This window comes from Rhinopithecus roxellana, chromosome 5 (assembly GCF_007565055.1).
Source record: "Rhinopithecus roxellana isolate Shanxi Qingling chromosome 5, ASM756505v1, whole genome shotgun sequence".
NCBI lineage: Eukaryota > Metazoa > Chordata > Mammalia > Primates > Cercopithecidae > Rhinopithecus > Rhinopithecus roxellana.
In genome coordinates, this window is record NC_044553.1 from 51,228,243 (window position 1) to 51,249,876 (window position 21,634).

The 21,634-nt window shown below is 38.6% G+C and overlaps 1 protein-coding gene across 2 annotated transcripts in view; it reads right to left on the reverse strand.

Moving 5' to 3' along the window:
- AKAP6 (A-kinase anchoring protein 6) overlaps window positions 1-21,634 on the reverse strand; it is a 653,085-nt gene that overhangs the window by 347,262 nt on the left and 284,189 nt on the right. The window contains exon 1 of one of the 2 annotated variants that reach the window (XM_030931393.1): window positions 5,502-5,844. The exons of the other annotated variant lie outside the window; for it this stretch is intronic. The gene's annotated coding sequence lies outside the window, so the exon portion shown is untranslated. Of the gene's footprint in view, window positions 1-5,501; window positions 5,845-21,634 lie in introns of those variants that run through there. 2 annotated transcript variants of the gene reach the window in all.

The following is a 21,634-nucleotide window of genomic DNA, read 5'->3' on the forward strand; positions in this document are numbered from 1 at the left end:
TCTGGGTAGATATGCTGCATGAACACAACTTTATTGGCACCTATGCATCCCATATAGTAAGGGTGCCCTCCTTCTAGCCAGGGACTGTGGGGAAAGTATGCTCAGTGTCACAGAGTGATAGAAGTATAGAAAATGATAATTGGTTCACTATTATATTATCCCTCTGTCCTTGTAATAAGAATCACATTCAGACATATTGCAATATTCATTTTAAGCTAAATATCAATAAATAATCTTATCAAGTAAATACTTCATGACAATCTACCAAATGAACAGGTCATGGGTTATGTGTGGGTAACGACTTCTCTACAAAGCACATTCAAGTATTTTGTTAGCAAGATCGTTGCTTAAAATAATCTGTTTATATTTCCTGCTGATAACTTCATGGATCATGCTGATGAAACATGTTAAGTGAGTTTTCCTTCCCTCTTCTCATCTCTCTTTTCCTGAAAGTAAAGACCTAGTCTAACTGGATCAAGCACAAAGATCCTGAGAAAAAGAAACAAAATCTGAGTTTTGGTGTTTCTTAGACATATCAATTACAATTAAATTTTTATAGATAAGAGCTAAATATAAATATATTGTTTTGGTACATACAAATACAAATTCTTATTGCAAAACTTCAGTTTTTTTAATCAGGTACATATGTACATACTTAAGTTCTACTCCTAATAATAGGTCTTTGGTATGAATGAGTATTCATCAACCAAAACTGTCAGAGTTTTAGGTTAAAAACCATATAACAAATTAATACTGTGTCTAATCTCTCTCTCTTTTTAAGTGATTAATGCTTGAAAAATTAAACATGTAAAATATATATTAATAATATGCAGTATCATTTTTAGTTTTATAATACACACCAATGATAAAATTGATAATAAATATTATGTAATAATATCTCAACCATCATGTAATATATTAAAGTGGTATTTATTTAATATTATTATTACATTGTCATAAATGTTATCCAAGTTCTATTCTGAGCATAACACTGCTTTGTATATCTACCATATTTATCTTCTAAACAGTCTAAATTATAATATAGAAAGATCTGTCTACATAAGACTAAAATCAAACATCATCCAAAAACTGAAGCAGAGAGCAGAACAACTTTCCTAATTGTACAAAGAATTACAACCCAGGCTGGGCAGTCACTCATGTCTATTATCCCAGAACTTTGGGAGGCCAAGGCAGGAGGATCGCTTGAGCCCAGGAATTCGAGAACAGCCTGAGCAACACAGTGAGATCTCGTCTCTACAAAAAGTAGGAAAAATTAGCCAGGCATGGAGGTGCATGTCTGCAGTGCCAGCTACTCAGGAGGCTGAGGTGGGAAGATTGCTTCAGCCCAGGAAGTCAAGGCGGCAGTGAGCCATGATGGCCACTCCACTGTTCTCTAGCCTGAGTGACAGAGCAAGAACCTGTCTCAAAAATAAATAAATAAATAGAACACCAGCCCTAAAAATTAAAATTCCTTCTTCCACTCTTTTTTTTTTTTTTGTTTCTGCTGTTACACTTATTTTTTCTCATGTGTTTTAAGCTTTTGTGTTGTGAAATATAGCTTGATAAAAGTTGATAAATCATAACAAATAATAATGTGAACACGTGTAACCACTACTCTGATAAAGAAACTGAACACTGCTAACAGCCAAGATGCTTCTCATATCACTTTTGCCCAGAGGTGATCAAGCCTATTATGTAAATCACTTTCTGGTTTTGTTTTTTATTTTACCTACTTTGTATGCATGCCTAAATAAAATAAAGTTTTCCATTTATGATCTTTATAGAAGTGGAATCATACAGTATATATTCTTTTCTCTCACTTTTGTCACCTAACATTATGTTTGAAAGACATAATGCTGGGTATGTTCTATAACGAAAAAATACTCTACTATTCAGAAGAATATATCATTAACAGGTAAAGCATAAAGAACAATAAGATGACCTCTCATGTACCCACCACTCAGCTTTAGAAACCTCCATTTTTAAACTGTGTTTATCTAACAGTTTCCAAAATGTTTTGATAAGAAAAAGAGAAAAAAGAAGTGAGATGTGTAGAACTGTTTAGCCACCAACTTATTGACATGATAGTTCAGATCCTCTAAGCATCTTGATCCTCTACACATCTTTACCAGTACTACAACACCACCAGTCTGACCTCCCAACCTCAGCCCCTTGGACCTCCCCTAGCCTAGATGGTAACTGAAATAAATTCATTTCTGTGGCCAGGGCTGCTGAAGTTACATTGTCTGGAAAGAAACAGGGGCATATGTCAATGGCCACTGGCGGCCTGAGGTACTGTAAGCTGCTTTTCTCTGAACCACCCACTCTACTCTCAGTAGGCAGAAGCCTCTATTCACAAACTATTTGTTGATCTAATTTCAGTCCTATATGCATATCATAATAGCTCATTCCTGGGTCCCTGAGAACGCTTTCCTTGAGAACTACAGTGGTATATCTTCTGGTGATAGTCACTTTCTTCAGGTAATACCCAGTTCATGACAGGGCTGAACAACAGCTCCAGTTTTTTCCTATATCCTCCATGGTACCAGGAACAAACATTCATTCATTAATTTGTTCAACAAATATTATACAGAGTTTTATATGAATGACTGGAAAAAATGGCTCCTGCACCTAACTCAGGAGACATTAATTATTATATATTAAGGACTGATATTCAGCCAGCATGCACCAGTGAAGCCATACCTTTTATATCTGGCACTCATTCTAACTGGCCAGTGTTCATTTCATGCTAAATGTTAAGTATATGAAAATCTTGCATTATGTGTCCTATAAAATGACAATCACATGACAATGAGGAGGAAGGACTATAAAAGCTATAACACTGTAGAAATGGAATTGTAGAAGGAAGACTGAAAACTTTCAGTGAATTCTACTTATACCTTGATTAATCAAATAAGTATTTTAATAAATAAAATAGTTTCACAGTTTTTACATAAATACCTTCGACTGAAACTCCATAAAAAAGAAAAGCCTTTCAAAGAAAGTTGAAATGGCTATATTGACATGAGAAAAAGTAAATTTCAGAGCAAAGACCAAGGATAAAAAGGGTCATTTTATAATGATAAAGGGATGAGTCCATCAAGGAACATAACAATCCTAAACGTTAATTCACCTAATGAGAAAGCTTCAAAATACATATAGCAAAAACTGAAAGAACTTCAAGGAGAAACAGACAAATTCACAATTTTAACTGGAGATTTTAATGACCCCCTTTCAAAAATTGGAAAAATATATATAAAATCACTAAGGGCATACAGAGAAGATTTGAACAACACTAGCAACCAACTTGACCTAGTGACATTTTAGGTGAATTAGGAGAGTCAACTAAAACAGAATACACATTCTTTTCAAGTGTCCATGGAACACTTACCAAGATAGATTATGATCATAAAACAAGTCACAATAAATTTTAAAAGATTCAACTTATAAAAGGTATGTTCTCTGACAACTGAATTCTAGAAAGACTTTTAGAAAATCCCCAAATACTTAGAAAATAAATAATGCACTTCTAAATAATCCATGAGTCAAAAATGTCAAAATGTAATGAGCAAGCATTTTAAATGAATGAAAACAAACATACATGAGATTCTTACTAAAAGCAGTACGTAGGAGATAATTTATAGCACTAAACACCTACATAAAAATGAAGAAAGCTTTCAAATCAATGACTTCAGATTTCACTCTAGAAAACTGGAAAAAGAACACTAAAATAGTATGCATAGAGAGACCCTAACACTGTGACACACATTTCGATTACAGGCAAGCTATCCAGAGGATGAACTTCCTCAAAGATAACCCAAATCCTGCTAAATATCAACTCTCGGCCATTGAGGATGTATGCCCACAGTCTCCGGATCTCATAAACACCGTAGGCAGCACTTGGCAGAAATATAAGTCCTTTTTAAGAGACCAAACAAAGAAGTTAAGAATTGAAAGAAGGACATAACACATGCATACTGGATTTGTTCAAAGGAAGTAACCCTGGATGATCTACTTTTTAACTAGATAGCTCTCATACTTTAATTATAAGAATATATTTGGTTCATACGACTACTGTTGGGCACTTAAGGCTAACCTTTCATTAATATGAGTTGATGTTCATTAAATAACTAGGTTGAGCCATACAAAATTGCCATTTTTATAGGTCAAAAATTGTCAAATATTGGCAATTTCATATGGTTCAAGCTAATAATTCCTGAGGCTGCAATATGTTAACAATATGTTAGATGGGCAATAATACTGCAGCTTTTCAAGTATATTAGTGACAATAACGTACAAACAGTAGGACAATATTCTTTTCAACTTTTTTTTTTTTTAATCTCGAGTCTCAGACCGTGACCCTTCTCTCCAGAAAACCTTTCCCCACCAAAGACATAATTTAACACCCGATATATCTAATAGGCCACTTCCAAATCCCCTCAGACATCCTTCTAAGGACCCCAAAGGTGTCATGTGATGATATAATATATATGTATACACAGATGTACACGTATATGTGGTATGTATATATTTCAAGATAATAAAAATGCAGTTTTTGTTCCTGAGAAACTTATCCAAAGTTATGCACCATCAGTGAATCTCAATTTAAGAATCTGACATGCAAAAAAGAACCATCAAAGCATAAGTTTAGTTGTAACTCCCTATTCATTTTATACATAGATTCCTTAAAAGTGATCAGCTTTCCAAGTATGTGTTAAGTCACTCTAATTACAAAACCTCATTTACATATGTTTTAGGAATATGTCTGTCATGTGATATGAGGTATAAGTTTGAATAAATGCTGGATTAATTAACCTAGTCAGGTAGAAGTTCCAAAGCATCATTTACAGCATTCATATACTTATTATACAGTATTTGTATACTTATGTGCCAGATACTTGAAGTCAAAACTAAATTTGATACTCTATAATACAGGTCAACACTGGGGTAAGAAGAACAAGAATACTGCAGTAATTTATGTTAATTACACTGATATGGGCACAAACCGTAGTTTAACTGAGTTTATTTGAAAAGAGTAGTGTTGATTTTCATGTTAGTCTTCAAATGAAACTCAGACCCTATTAAGCAGTTTAAAAATGTAAGAAAACCATATGTTCTGGAATATACTAAGAGGCTTACATTTTCTCCCACTGTTTCCCACAAATACAAAAGCCTGCCTTTTGGAACAAGAATAAGGAAAATAAAACAGAAAAGAGGAAGGTAAATTTAAAAAATGCATTTTACCACATGCCAGATAAGACACACTTTCTGTGAATGCCCTCAGTCTCCCTTATGTCCTAGAATTTAAAAGAACTTGGGTAACAACAATACGAAGACGTTCATTTGGCATATTGTCTAGCTAGGCAGTGAAGCAGTGTTCACCAACATAAACGTGCTATGTGCAGGAGAGAGGCTTGAGACTCTCATGCCCAACTCTGAAACTGAACAGTTTAATGACTTCTGTCAGTCTTATAAAGAATGACACATAAACAATAGCCTACCTGAACTGCACAGCAAGAGGTCCAAAATGCAGTGTGGTCCTAAACAAGCTGCTGCAACTTCATGCCCCTCAGCCAAGCCATTCGCTTCTGTCAGCTACTCCACCACCAACCAACAGGTTGAAAGCAGAACAGAGAAAGCCCAGACCTTGTAACTCAAGTCGATTTGGTTTTTAATCAGCTGTCACTAGTTAACCAGCTTTACAAACGGAGAATCTAAAACATAACATATGACTTTCTTTCCATACCTGAACACTTAAGGGCTTTAGGTCTAACTGCCTAGAGGCTTGTTATGAACTGTAACTATAGCTAGGTTTCAAATCCTCAGTCACTCAGCTCCCAGACTGCTAAGTGGAATTTCATTCCACATGTGCCCCCACAATTAACAGGGTTATTTTAGGCACTGACCTAAGTTCTCAGAGAATGTAAGCTGATGGCAAAGGGGTGTCTAATGTGTCAGTTGCTTGGTTACAATAGAAAGCTCATATGTAAAGCTTACAATCCATGTGCAGTGCTTCCTCAATACCCCACAACATGGGGTGTAGTTTACTTTAGCTGACGGGAAACACTGAAGTTATACACCTACCTTTAAATACCCACAGAGAGCTTAGACTCATCACGATATACATAGAACTATTACAGTTTTGTTAGAGATGTGGATTGTTAGGGAGTATAGAATTCAAGAGAAGCATGCAAGTGACTTGGACAGCTGTTTTATGGAGCAATTTCAAATTCTGACTGCAGTATCCAGTCACGGAGTGCATCATTCCCCAGGAAGTTCCAGTAAAAGTAAACTAACTGCCCAGAACCCTATGAAGAATACTCATTCCCTTCTAGGGTATCATAGAGAAAACTATAAATACAAGAATAAGCATTTTTCAAAATTATGAAACTTAGTTCTCCTTTACAATTTGACACATAGCTACTAAAGCATGCTACCTCTAATAAAGTACTCCACCTACTGGCTAATACGACTGTTTTGTAAAAAAGAAAAGAAATTAGCAAAAAAATAAAGTGGAAGGAAAACGAATAGTGCCTCCTTACGATGTGAGTTCCTTCATGCCAGCACTGAGCATTCTGAATCCCAGAAGTAACACAGGATAAATTCACAAATCTTCCAACTTCATCATCGACACCCTACTCATGGTTTCCACAAAAGTCAGAACTCCAAGACCGAGTCTGGATTTCCAGGAAGGGGTGGGCATAGCTAGATATAAGGAAGAATTTCCTGGGTTGGAGATTTGCTGAGAACTACTTGTAGAAGGAATGACTCAAACCTTATTATGAGAGAAGTTTAAATAAAAAGGTAAATAAATCTGTTGCGAATGGATAGCAGTGGTCTCCAGAAAGAGAGAGCACCAAAATGGATAAAGTCTGAAAGTCCCTTCTCTTTCCTTGGCTACCACTCTCTCAAACTTCCTGACAGTCAGTTCAGTGGCCACCTCTTTTGGAAGCCTCATGACTCTTCTTGCCTGGCTTAATACCCCCTCCTCAGTGCTCCCAGGCTTTGCCTCTGCCTGACATCTTAATGTTCTCTTTACCTCCCTCACTCCCCAACTAAGAGAACCATAGTTGGCAGTTGCTATGTCAGGGTCATCTCTGCAGAGCTGGTTTAAAACAGCACTGGGCCCTTAATAAATGTCAATGAATATTTGCTAAATGAATGAATTATGGAATATTATAGAATCAATGGAGCACACATAGCTTGCTTCTGGGTTCAGCAAGCTACCCCCAACCAACTCCCAATTTCCTGAGATATTGTTAGTTCAGAGTGACCAGCAGCCCTGAGGTGATATAATGGATGTCATGTAGACTTCATTATAAAACACATTATAAAACTCAATGAATATTTGATGAAGGAACAAACAAATGATCCAATTGCATATCAAATCTTTTTAGTAACAGTGTGCCTTACACCGAGTGTGGTAGCTCACACCTGTAATCCAAACACTTTGGGAGGCTGAAGCAGGAGGATCACTTGAGCCCTGGAGTACAAAACTACCCTAAGCGATATAGTGAAACCCCATCTCTACAAAAAAATCAAAATAAAAAATTAGCCAGGTGTAGTGGCACAAGCCTGTTCCCCGCTACTTGGGAGGCTGAGATGGAAGGACTGCCCAAGCCCTGGAAGTCAAGGTTGCAGTGTGCCATGATCGCCCCAGCGTACACCAGGCTGGGTGACAGAGAGAAACCCTGTCTCAAAAAACAAATGAACAAACAAACAAAGAGTGTGCCTTAGGGCCCATTCCCAGTCCCAATCTTAAGCCAGGTTTGCTCCAGTCACTTCTGACGATAAATTAGAATCTACCTTCCTCAAGCCAAAACGCTTTTAACACAGTTCCTTCTCTGACAAACAGTTATCCTTTTTCTCCACCACCCCAGTTCCCACTTTCCACAAGCTGAGGTTCTTCCATTTGTGATAATAATACAGAAAGGCAAGACACATCCCATAGTCAAAGCAAATTCACAACGTAGAATAATCACAGATTATAATGGTGGCATTTCATTTTTATGTGTTTCATAAACACCAGTTTGACATAAACTGGTGGCATTTTAACCTTTAAATTATTTGAATATCCTCTAAGAATAAGAAAAAGGCATATTTTCTAATAGGAGTGGCAAAAGTATCTGGACCACTGGAATATCTCTTAGGAGTTATTTTTTTCATCACTAGATTTTATCTATATTAGATAGCACAGCCCATGGAGAATTTGTTTTAAGAGAGAGAAAGATAATCCCAGTTCTGTGGTCAGTTATATCCTGGCAGGGAAAAAAAGGAACATGTACTTCACAGGGATCTATTTTTAATTCTCATTTAAATAGCTGTCAGCTCTTGCCAGCACAAAAGAAGAAAGATGACAAAATGAAGACAAGATTTTCTGACCAGAACCAAGTATTAACATCAGTCTGGAAAGCTATGTTTATTTGAATCATATTCCTAAGAGAATTTAAGAAAAAATCCAAACATAATTTTCCATAAATCTGCCACGCACCGAAAGTTATGTGAGATATATATATGCATGTACCCAAAAGTCTCTCGCTCTTTCTCCCTCTCTCTCGCTCGCTCTCTCTCTCTGTGTATATATATATATATATATATATATATATATATATGAAGAGGCATTTGGCAAAGTTAATTATAAGGAGGTTTCTTCTAAGATTCTTGTAAGGAAAATCTGTTTCTTTAATAGCTCTCACTGTGAAATACATTCATTCATTTAAATATAATTTGTTTATTTGATAAACATTATATATTTTGCTCTGCGCTCAGCTCTCAGAATGTAATAAATGAAAAGAACATGGTCCCTGTCCTCCAGGAACTTAAGAATCTAGAGAGAGAGATAGATTAAGTAAATAATTACAATGTAGTTTGAGAAGCACAGTGATATCTAAAGAGTGTGTCAAGAGAACAGGAAAAAGAGGAGGGACACCTAACCCAGAAAAAGAGAGAGAAGGCAGTTAGAGGAGGTGAGGCAAAGCTGAGTTCTAAAAGCCAGACATGGGCAATGGGAGAAAGCATGCAAGGAAGAAAGGGCATCACATGAGATGTAGAAGGATAGTATGAGGCACTTGTTGAGGGGGCTGAAAATACCACAGTATGAGAAGAGCTTAGTTTGCAAGGGTGGGAATGAGCAGAGAGGCAAGAGATGTAAATGGAGAATAAGATAACCCTTCACACTTCAGGCTAGTCCAGAGAAAGGGATTTCTAGGATCACAGGTTGCATGTATCTTAATCCTCAAGGACTTCTACAGGCCTTTTAATGGTGGAGAACATCAATTAAAATGATTTAGTTAAATCATGATTTAGTTTCCCACTTGAGTCATGAATCATTGCAGATAAAATCAATTGTTGCTACATAAAAATTACATAGTTGATGTCTGAGATTATTCTACACAAAATTTGTAAAACCTAATATGGGTGTTGGTATAAATATAAGATCAATTTTTAAAAGCAAACAATATATTTTAAGGCAATGATTCAGAATCACAAAGTCACAGGAGTTGGAAATACTCTGGTTCAATTTCCTCTTCTTGTAAAGGAGGAAATCAAGGTCCAGAGAGGTTGTCATGTGCTCCAGTCATATGCTGGAAAGGGGCATCCCCTGAACAAGGACAGAAGTTTGAGTATCCCACATCACACATTGCCTGCCTTCAGTATCTGCTGCAGGGAGGATAGCCACATAACATATGTAATTTTATTCTATGGGTTATAGAGAGCCAATTTTGGATTTTAAGCACAATACCAAAAGTTGGAGTGAGATTTGTATTTTAGAGAGAACTTTCCTTGTTTTGAGAGAGGAGTGAGAGTAGAGGTCTTTTCAATAACTCAGACAAATTATAACAGCTAGACCTAAGCAAAGGCAGTGGAGATGGAAAGGAGTGAACAAAATATACAAATGTAGGGAAAGCTAATAGACATAATTTGGTAACCAATCGGACATTGTGGGAGAAGATGCCTAGAAGTTAGGATAAATAACTCTTCATTTCTTGGCATGGGTAATTGATTAAACCAGGAGGAAGCATCTGGTGGGATACACATGAAGCAATTAGGGAGAAGGGAGATGCCGTCTAGCTTTTGAGATGATCAGAATTAATCTGAGATTGGTGGGGTGACAGATGCCACAGCCAGATCACTTTAGCAACCCTTGGGATATTAAATGTCTTTCTTGGTATGTGAGGTAGCTTGTGCTACCTTTGTTCCTCCCAGAGGCATCGACATAAAATTATCATCACTATTCACTGATAATACTATTGCACTTTGACTGAATCTTAAATGGCCAATTTATATTATTTCTTGATTTTTCCTTCTGATTATAGCAGACTAGCCTATGTAGACCAACCATCTCACTGAGAGCAATCAAACAAGCTAGACAAATAAGAATCAGTTCTGAAGATATAGTATAGAGAATGCAAATTTACAGAAGATACTTGGCAACATTTCCCCCCTCCAGGTCTTTGCTGATGTATGAGCCGAATCTAGAGGTTGAGAAGCTAAACTGAACTTCTAGCAGTTTTCGGTGCTGTAGCGACAAAAATTGGAGCTCAGAACCCACCAAGAAGAAGAGGCCCTGGTAAAAATTTAAGCTTTCAGAGGACCTCTAAAGGACCACTTCAGAGGAGTAAAGGTAAACTAGAAATAGACCAGTCCCCGTAAGATAAATTCGGCAATACATAAAGGTCATATATCCACGTTGGATTGATTTATTTCAGGAAAGTAAGGTCTGTTTCACGTTTGAAAGAAATTTTTTAAAATTATACGGTGATCTACATATATCCATTTTTTAAAAGTGTTTTATAAAAAGGGAACATTCACAGATAAACCTCATAAACATGTTGAGCAAAAGACAGGAATGTCAGGCCTCTGAGCCCAGGCTAAGCCATCATATCCCCAGTGACCTGCACACATACATCCAGATGGCCTGAAGCAACCGAAGATCCACAGAAGAAGTGAAAATAGCCTTAACTGATGACATTCCACCATTGTGATTTGTTTCTGCCCCACCCTAACTGATCAATGTACTTTGTAATCTCCCCCACCCTTAAGAAGGTTCTTTATAATTCTCCCCACCCTTGAGAATGTACTTTGTGAGATCCACCCACTGCCTGCAAAACATTGTTCCTAACTCCACCGCCTATCCCAAAACCTATAAGAACTAATGATAATCCCACCACCCTTTGCTGACTCTCTTTTCGGACTCAGCCCGCCTGCACCCAGGTGAAATAAACAGCCATGTTGCTCACACAAAGCATGTTTGGTGGTCTCTTCACATGGACACGTGAGACACAAAAGAATATATGTGGCATGATTATATTTATTTGAAGCACTAGATCAGGCAAACTATGTTATTTAGAGATACCTACCTGGGCAGTAAGACTGTAAAGCAAGGAAATGACGATCACTAAGTCAAAAAGGTTATTACTTAGGAAGGGCCAAAGGGTATTCCACGTACTCTTCTCTGATCAAGAGTTTCTATTTTCCTTTCTCTGGCAAAGTTTTATTTTTGTTTTTTAATCTAGGTAGTTACAGGTCAGGTGCTTTCTGTAAAGTTTTTTTAATTAAAAACATTGCATATATACATATATAGCAACTTAAAAACATGAGAAAGGGGCTGGACATGGTGGTACATGCCTGTAATCCCAGCACTTTGAGAGACTGATTGGAAGAATTGCTTGAGGCCAGGAGTTCAGGACCAGCCTAGGCAACATAGAGAGACATCGTCTCTATAAAAAATTTTAAAAATGAGCTAGACGTGGTGGCATCTGCCTGGAGTCCTAGTTACTTGGGAAGCTGAGGCAGCAGGACTGCTTGAGTCTGGAAGTTTGAGACTGTAGTGAGCTATGATCATACTACTGTACTCAGCCTGGGCAACAGAGTGAGATTGTAGCTCTAAAAATTAATCAGTCAATCAATCAGTCATGAAAAAGAGAATATATATTGATGGGAATAAAGGAAGACTTGAATATTAAAATATACTATGTTCTAAATACAAAGACTCAAGATTATGGAAATGTCAAGTGTACCTAAATTCATCTTTAAATGTAACATTATCCTAATGAAAACACCAAAAATATTTTATTTGGTACTAGACAAGCTGATTACAAAATTTTAATGGAAAAATAAGCTATAAAGACATAAAACCGGGGGATTCTCAGGCAAGATGGCCAAATAGGAACAGCTCCAATCTGCAGTGCCCAGCTAGACTAACACAGAAGGTGAGTGATTTCTGCATTTCCAACTGAGGTACCTACCTCATTTCACTGGGACTGGTTAGACAGTGGGTGTAGCCCACCAAGGGAAGCAGAAGCAGGGTGGCGTGTTGCCTCACCTGGGAAGCACAAGGGGTCAGGAAACTCCCTCCCCTAGGGCCATGAGTGAGGGCCGGTGCTATTTGGTCCAAATACTATGCTTTTGTCACTGTCTTTGCAACCTGCAGACCAGGAGATTCCCTCCAGTGCCTACACCACTAGGGCCCTGAGTTTCAAGCAGAAAACTCGGCGGCCATTTGAGCAGACACCTAGCTAACTGCAGGAGCTTCTTTTCATACCTCAGTGGTGCCTGGAACCCCAGTGAGACAGAATTGTTCAGTCCCCTGGAAAGAGTTCTGAAACCAGGGAGCCAAGTGGTCTTACTCAGCAAATCCCACCCCCATGGAGCCCAGCAAACTAAGATCCACTGGCTTGAAATTCTCTCTGCCAGCACAGCAGTCTGAAGTCCACCTGGGATGCTCCAGCTTGGTGGAGGGAGGGGCGTCCACCATTACTGAGGTTTGAGTAGGCAGTTTTCCCGCCACAGTGTAAACAAAGCCACCAGGAAGTTCGGACTGGGTGGAGCCCACCACAGCTCTCAAAAGCCAGTGTGGCCAGACTGCCTCTCTAGATTCCTCCTCTCTGGGCAGGGCATCTCTAAAAGAAAGGCAGCAGCCCCAGTCAGAGGCTTATAGATAAAATCCCCATCTCCCTGGGATACAGCACCTGGGGGAAGCGGTAGCTGTGGGCACAGCTTCAGCAGACTTAAACTTGCCTGCCTGCAGCTATGAACAGAGCAGCGGATCTCCCAACACAGCACTCAAGCTATGATAAGGGACAGACTGCCTCCTCAAGTGGGTCCCTGACCCCAGGGAGACATCCCAGGGGTCAAGAGACACCTCATACAGGAGAGCTCCAGCTGGCACCTAGCAGGTGCCCACCGGGACAAAGCTTCCAGAGGAAGGAGCAGGCAGCAATCTTTGCTGTTCCTCAGCCTCCACTGGTGATACTCAGGCAAACAGGGTCTGGAGTGGACCTCCAGCAAACTCCAGCAGACCTGCAGAAGAGGGGCCTGACTATTAGAAGGAAAACTAACACATGGAAAACGATAGCATCAACATCAACAAAAAGGATGACCACGCAAAAACCCCATCCGAAGCTCACTAACATCAAAGACCAAAGGTAGATAAATCCACGAAAATGAGGAAAAACCAGCGCAAAAAGGCTAAAAATTCCAAAAACCAGAATGCCTCTCTCCTCCAAAGGATCACAACTCCTTGCCAGCAAGGGAAAAACCTGGATGGAGAATGAGATTGATGAATTGACAGAAGTAGGCTTCAGAAGGTAGGTAATGACAAACTCCTCTGAGCTAAAGGAGCATGTTCTAACCCAATGCAAGAAAGCTAAGAACTTTGATGAAAGCTTACAGGAACTGCTAACTAGAATAACCAATTTAGAGAAAAACATAAATGCCCTCATGGAGCTGAAACTATTCCAAACAATAGAAAAAGAGGGACTCCTCCATAACTCATTTTATGAGGCCAGCATCATCCTGATCCCAACACCTGGCAGAGACAACAACAAAAAAAGAAAAAAAGACCAATATCTTTGATGAACATTGATGGGAAAATTCTCAATAAAATACTGACAAACCAAATCACAACACATTAAAACACTTATCCACCATGATCAGGTCGGTTTCATCACTGGGATGCAAGGCTGGTTCAACATACACAAATCAATAAACGTGATCCATCACATAAACAGATCCAATGACAAAAACCACATGATTATCTCCATAGATGCAGAAAAGGCCTGGGATAAAATTCAACACCACTTCATGCTAAAAGCACTCAATAAACTAGGTATTGATGGAACATTTCTCACAATAATAAGAGCTATTTATGATGAACCCACAGCCAATATCATACCGAATGGGCAAAAGCTGGAAGCATTCCCTTTGAAAACTAGCACAAGACAAGCATGCCCTCTCTCATCACTCCTATTCAACATAGCATTGGAAGTTCTGGCCAGGGCAATCAGGCAAGAGAAAGAAATAAAGAGTATTCACATAGGAAGAGAGGAAGTCAAATTATCTTTGTTTACAGATGACATGATTATATATTTAGAAAACCCCATTGTCTCAGCCCAAAAACTCCTTAAGCTGGTAAGTAACTTCAGCAGTCTCAGGATACAAAACCAATGTGCAAAAATCACAAGCATTCCTATTCACCAATAACAGACAAACAGAGAGCCAAATCATGAGTGAACTCCCATTCACAATTGCTTCAAAGAGTACAAAATACCTAGAAATACAACTAACAAGGGATGTGAAGGATCTCTTCAAGAGAACTACAAACCGCTGCTCGAGGAAATAAGAGAGGACACAAACAAATGGAAAAACATTCCATGCTCATGGATAGGAAGAATCGATGTTGTGAAAATAGCCACAGTGCCCAAATTAATTTAAAGATTCAATGCTATTCCCATAAAACTACCATCGTCTTTCTTTGCAGAATTAGAAAAACTACTTTAAATTTCATATGGAATCAAAACGGAGCCCATATAGCCAAGACAATCCTAAGCAAAAAGAACAAAGCTGGAGGCATCACACTACCTGACTTCAAACTATACTATAAGGCTACAGTAACCAAAAGAGCATGGTACTGGTACCAAAACAGATATATAGACCAATAGAATAGAGCAGAGGCCTCAGAAATAACACCACACATCTACAACCATCTGTTCTTCAAAAAACCTGACAAAAACAAGCAATGGGGCAAGGATTCCCTATTTAATAAATGGTGCTGGGAAATCTGGCTAGCCATATGCAGAAACCTGAAACTGGACCCCTTCCTTACACCTTATACAAAAATTAACTCAAGATGGATTAAAGATTTAAACATAAAGCCTAAAACAATAAAAACCCTAGAAGAAAACCTGGCAATACCATTCAGGATATAGGCATGGGCAAAGACTTCATGACTAAAACACCAAAAGCAATTGCCACAAAAGCAAAATTGACAAATGGGATCTAATTAAACTAAAAAGCTTCTGCACAGCAAAAGAAATTGTCATCAGAGTGAACAGGCAACTTACAGAATAGGAGAAAAATTTTGCAATCTATCCATCTGACAAAGGTCTAATATCCAGAATCTACAAGGAACTGCAACAAATGTACAAGAAAAAAAAAACCACCCCATTAAAAAGTGGGCAAAGGGTATGAACAGACACTTCTCAAAAGAAAACATTTATGCAGCCAACAGATATATGAAAAAAAGCTCATCATCACTGGTCATTAGAGAAATGCAAATCAAAACCACAATGAGATACTACCATCTCACACCAGTTAGAATGGCAATCATTAAAAAGTCAGGAAACAACAGATGCTGGTAAGGCTGTGAAGAAATAGGAACATTTTTACACTGTTGGTGGGAGTGCAAATTAGTTCAACCATTGTAGAAGACAGTGTGGCAATTCCTCAAGGATCTAGAACCAGAAATATCATTTGACCCAGCAGTCCCATTACTGGGTGTATACTCAAAGGATTATAAATCATTCTACTATAAAGACACATGTACATATACATTTATTGCAGCACTATTCACAATAGCAAAGATTTGGAACCAACCCAAATGCCCATCAATGATAAACTGGATAAAGAATATGTGGCACAGGCCGGGCACGGTGGCTCAAGCCTGTAATCCCAGCACTTTGGGAGGCCGAGACGGGTGGATCATGAGGTCAGGAGATCGAGACCATCCTGGCTAACACGGTGAAACCCCGTCTCTACTAAAAAATACAAAAAACTAGCCAGGCGAGGTGGCGGCGCCTGTAGTCCCAGCTAGCCGGGAGGCTGAGGCAGGAGAATGGCGTGAACCCGGGAGGCGGAGCTTGCAGTGAGCTGAGATCCGGACACTGCACTCCAGCCTGGGTGACAGAGTGAGACTCCGTCTCAAAAAAAAAAAAAAAAAAAAAAAAAGAATATGTGGCACATATACACTATGGAATACTATGCAGCCATAAAAAAGAATGAGTTCATGTCACTTACAGGGACATGGAAGCTGCTGGAAACCATCATTCTCAGCAAACTAACACAGGAACAGAAAACCAAACACTACATGTTATCACTCATAAGTGGGAGTTGAACAATGAGAACATATGGGCACAGGGAGGGGAACATACATACCAGGGTCTGTCAGGGGATGGGGGGCAAGGGGAGGGATAGCATTAGGAGAAATATCTAATGTAGACAACGGGTTGATGGGTGCAGCCAACTACCACAGCCCATGTATATCTATGTAACAAACCTGCACATTCTGCATATGTGCATTCTGCACAACAGAGGTCTCCTCTGATGTGTCTTCTACCAGAACTTAAAGTATAATAAATAAATTTGGGTGGGGGGACACAGTGGCTCACACCTGTAATCCCAGAACTTTGGGAGGCTGAGGCACGCAGATCACCTGAGGCTGGGAGTTCGAGAACAACCTGACCAACATGGAGAAATTAAGTCTCTACTAAAAGTACAAAATTAGCTGGGTGTGGTGGTGCATGCCTGTAATCCCAGCTACTCGGGAGGCTGAGGCAGGAGAATTGCTTGAACCTCAGAGGTGGAGGTTGCAGGGAGCCGAGATCGTGCCATTGCACTCCAGTCTGGACAACAAAAGCAAAACTCCATCTCAACAAAAAATAAGTAAATTTTTTTAAAAAGACGCAAAACCTATAAGAGAAAAAAATTCAATAAACTTCACTATAAAAATGTTTTACATTCCTATTTGAAATATAAATGCTACAAAGTTAAAAGATAAATGGCAAATCAAGAAAAGCATTTGCAAATATGCACATTATTTTCTACAAATCAACAAGTAAAACTCGACAAAGTTCACAAAACCTTCATAAAGAAAAAGTATTATAATAAAGATTACACAAAAGAGAATACAACTGCCTTTTAAATATATTAAATGATTTTCAATCTCACTTTCAGTAAGAGAATTAAAAATTAAATCACACTGAAATACCATGTTTTACCTACCAGATTAGCAACATTAAAATATTGGTGAGGATGTGTTGAAAGAGGCATGCTGATACCTTGCTGGGAAGAATATAAATTAGTGTAAGATTGTAGAAAACAATTTGCTTGTATCTAACAAAATTACCAATGCAAGATATACACACACACACACATATATACACACGTTTACTTGGTGTAAGTCATATGTGGTCCGCTGATTAGTTTTATTTTCTCCTCATTTTTATAAGAATATGTATTAGTCATATAATCAAGAAAAACAATAGAAGTAATTTTTAAAAGCAATTGTATACAATACTGAAAATATCAAAGTGAGGAGTCGATATTTACTTGGTATAAGTCACATGTTCCTAAGTCTAAACCCTGAGTCAACGGAATTTCTTCTCAGAAAGCATTCTCCCCATATTCCTAGGAGTCTTTTAACATGTCAAATTCTCATCTCCTCTCCTCCCAATATATTTTCTTCAGCTCCCTCTAATCTAAGACTATCTCTTTCTTCGTGGATACTAATTTTATTTTGAGCCAAAGAGGGGACATAGTAGAAATCAGGAATTCTTGGCCATTATACCCAGGGATCCTGTTTATGCTTCTCTTCCATTTCCTATCTTACGCTAACCATTTTCTCCTCCTCTATCTGCGCAGCCAGTCTCTATCCATCCCCATTTCCTGCCTAAAAGAGCTATAATCATCTTTCTTTATATTCAGTCATCACGATGCAGTTTATGTGTTCTAGGAGTTCTCTATAAAATCAAGCTGAATGTTCACCTTCCTTCCCCTGACCAGCCTTGAGCAGACCTATATTTCGGGCTAAATCCAGTTTTCTAGTTGCTGATTATCTCTTTCTGGCATCAAATTATATTTTTGTGTTTTTTTTATGGTAGAGGTCTCCTCTGATGTGTCTTCTACCATGTTTAGTTTTCCCTCAGAGGACATTCAGCCCATCTTTTATCCTTGTCACCCATGGGCTGTTAGTGTTACTGCTGCTGCTTCACATCTTGACTCCAGTTGGAGCTTGGAATTCTCCTTCTCACTATTCACTTAATCATTCAGTCATCTGTTTAGCAGATGGACCTGCATTTCCCTGACATCTATTCCATAGTTTCACAGATCTGGGCATGATGTTTTCCTGACATCTGATGGCAATCACACAGGGACTTGACTTGTGGGCACATGTATGTGTGTGTGTGTGTGTGTGTGTGTGTGTGTGTGTGTGTGTGTGTCTTCTTGGCAACAACATTCACTAATGTTGGCTCTTAATCACTGAATAAGAACACCCAAAACTCCATACAAGGCAAATGCTCAGCACATGCCTTTGCTTTGAATCTTAGAGTTTGCTTTTGGCATTTAGGGCTGATGCCCACTATGTCTGTCAAGCTATGTGAAAGATTCACTAGGGAGGCTAAACCCCAGCCATGCAATACCTGTTAACAGGAGACTCTAAGACTCTCTCATCATTCTAGCTATATTTATAAAGTGCTCGCTATGGCCAGGCATCATTTTAAGCATTTCACAAATACTATCTAACTTAAGGCTCATTGCAGCTTCATGAGGATAATATTATCATGACCATCATTTTACAGAAGAAGAAAATGAGGCATAGTGAGCTGCTTTATGTAGCCCTGTAAGAAGTGGAGCTGGACTGTGAACCCAGACAGTTGGGCCCCAAGAGTCAACTCTCTTAACCTCCATTCTAAATTGCCTCTCAGCTGTAGCAAGATTGCTATAAATAAAAATGCTTCGTTACTGAAAAGATCTGGCTAAACATGATTTTTGGAACCCAAGTAATAAATATGCCAGAAGGCATTTTTGCAAGTCAGTGATATAACACCACCTTGAAATTGCAGCACTAAATTCATTTGTTAGGACAGACATTCACATACATACAACAGCCAAGTTGCCTAAGAGTTGAGCTCCAACCTGCCAGCCTCAGCCATTACTTAGGAGAACTGTGAACCCCAACCTCAGCTTTCCTCTTCAGTTGCTTCTATGTATAAGATGGACCCAGGACCCCTCTCAAGGGCTTGCTATCCTCCCTCCCACACCCACTTCACCACTGCCAGGCATGGAAATAAAGCAAGATCTTGAGCTCCTTCAATGGAAATTCCAGGCACCTAGCTAGCCCTGAGAAGTAAATGAGCAACTTGATAAGCAAGAAGGTAACAATAGCTTAAAACAATAGCCAAGGAAGTTAGGGTCATGAGATGTTCCCTACATAAATTAAAGATAACAGCTTAACATGAGTTGTTTTTCAGAAACCCAGACCCCTTCCAAATGGATCCACCGACGTGTAGACCTCAGATAAAAGGGAACTGAGGACTGAACTCTGACTGCTGTTCTTTGTTCTAAATTTCTTCCTGAGGAGCCTGGAAGAGGTCATACCCATGAGCCAGAACTAACTTTCTTTTCTGCTGATCACAAAGTTTTAGACAAAGCTTCATTTCCTTAACCAATTGCAAATCAGAAAACCTTTGACTCTATCTATGACTTCTTAGTCCCCACTTTAAGATATCTCACCTCTTTAGGCCAAACCAATGTATAACCTCTGTGTATTGATTTGTGACTTTGCCTATAATCTCTCCCTCCTCGCCTTTAAAAGGCCTTACCTGTAAGCTACTGGGGAGGTTGGGTCTTAAGTGTGAGCTGTTGATCTCTTTGCCTGGCATCCTGCTATAAATGCTTCACTTTCTCTTGCAGTAATCCCTATGTCAGTGTTTGGCTTTGTTACACCAGGCAAGGGGATCGCAGCCTGGTTTGGTAACACTTATGGAAATTCTCTCCCTATTATTTTAACACTGTGATTCAGAAAGATCTTCAACTTGTGGCCCAGTGTCTAAAGGTTTTAATCTTTATCTGACACAAGTCAAATATGATTAGATAAAATTCGATGGGAAATAGGGCTAAAATCCAGTAGGAGACTTGCATTCTATACAAAAATCTTATTGCAATATATCTTTGAGGATAACGCACACAAGAAAAGTTCAACTTAAACCTCTACCAGACCCTATTTTGCTGTCTGCTTATGTCTAAGTAGGGTCTGAGATGACTCTGGGGGCTTCCAAATAAGGAGGCACTATGCATTTCTACCCAAGCCTCTCAACTCTATCTAAGGAAGTACTTCCATATAGATCCACCCTCCTTGCCTAGCCTTCTATGGATAAAGATTTTAAAAACTAATCATTATAAAAACTTTAAGAGCATGAAGTCAGAATTGTTGTTACTTGTGTTTACTGCTATGCCAAGAATAGTTTCTGACATACGGTAGGCATTAAATATTTGTTGAATTGATAAATATAAGGTCCCAGAAAATATATCACAAAAATATGCTTAAGAACAATATATTAAATGTATATTTCTGCATATAAACATGACAATTTAAAGGTACCAAATAGATAATAATTATGTATTATACAAGTACTGCTAGTTAAAAGTGTACTTGAAACATTTTTATGAGTAGTTAAAAGAGCTGAAAATGATTTCTGTCTGCAGACTCTGCTCATCAGATTAAGATGTAAGGATGCAGGTGAGCGGGTTGGTTGCATGCCAGTGCTGCAAACAGAAGCTGGTTTTGCTCGATCCTCCACATTGATAGAATTCATAGGATGCTTTTTTGGAAGCTTTGCTCTGCATAGAATTGTCATTATGCACCTGCCGACAGTCCTTCAAGACATCTTGCCCAAAATATCACCTTTAAAATAAGAATTCACAACAAAAACTAACATTCACTAAAAAAGATTGATGGAGGGGATGCCTGAATCAGCTGTAGCCAATGTGAAGGTAGAATGGTGTTGTAAATAAGAAAGCAGAAGGCTTTAGAGATGCCCTGAAAATCAGCCTTAGCATTATTATTATAATAACAACTGTGGGTCTTTGGAAGAGAAGCTTAACCTCTGTGCCTCAGTTTCCTGGGTTGTGTGTCTGGGCTAGGACTCACATCACAGGGTAAGGATAAAACATGATAGTGCATGCAAAGTATCTGACATATAGTAAGTGCTCAACAAAGGTTCACTGTGGATTATTATACATCCAGAAACCATTGAAAATAAATTATAGACAAGTACTACACTGAGATGTACATTCTTTTGTGTAAGGAATGTTCATCAGGCTGTAGCTCTATGTATGTATTTCCAGAGAGAACATTTAAAGAAATATACTTCCGGTGTCTCAAAAGTACAAAATTGAGAACAAATGTGCTAGAGTTGTGGCAGTGAACATACGTACACCTCTCCCAAATGAATGGTAGAATTTTCATCCGTTTTGCCAAGAAATTGATATACTTCCTATTCTCCAAAGCAAATAGCAAATAAACAAATTTATAGAAACTTAACACACAAATCTGGAATCAGAACAAATTTTGGAA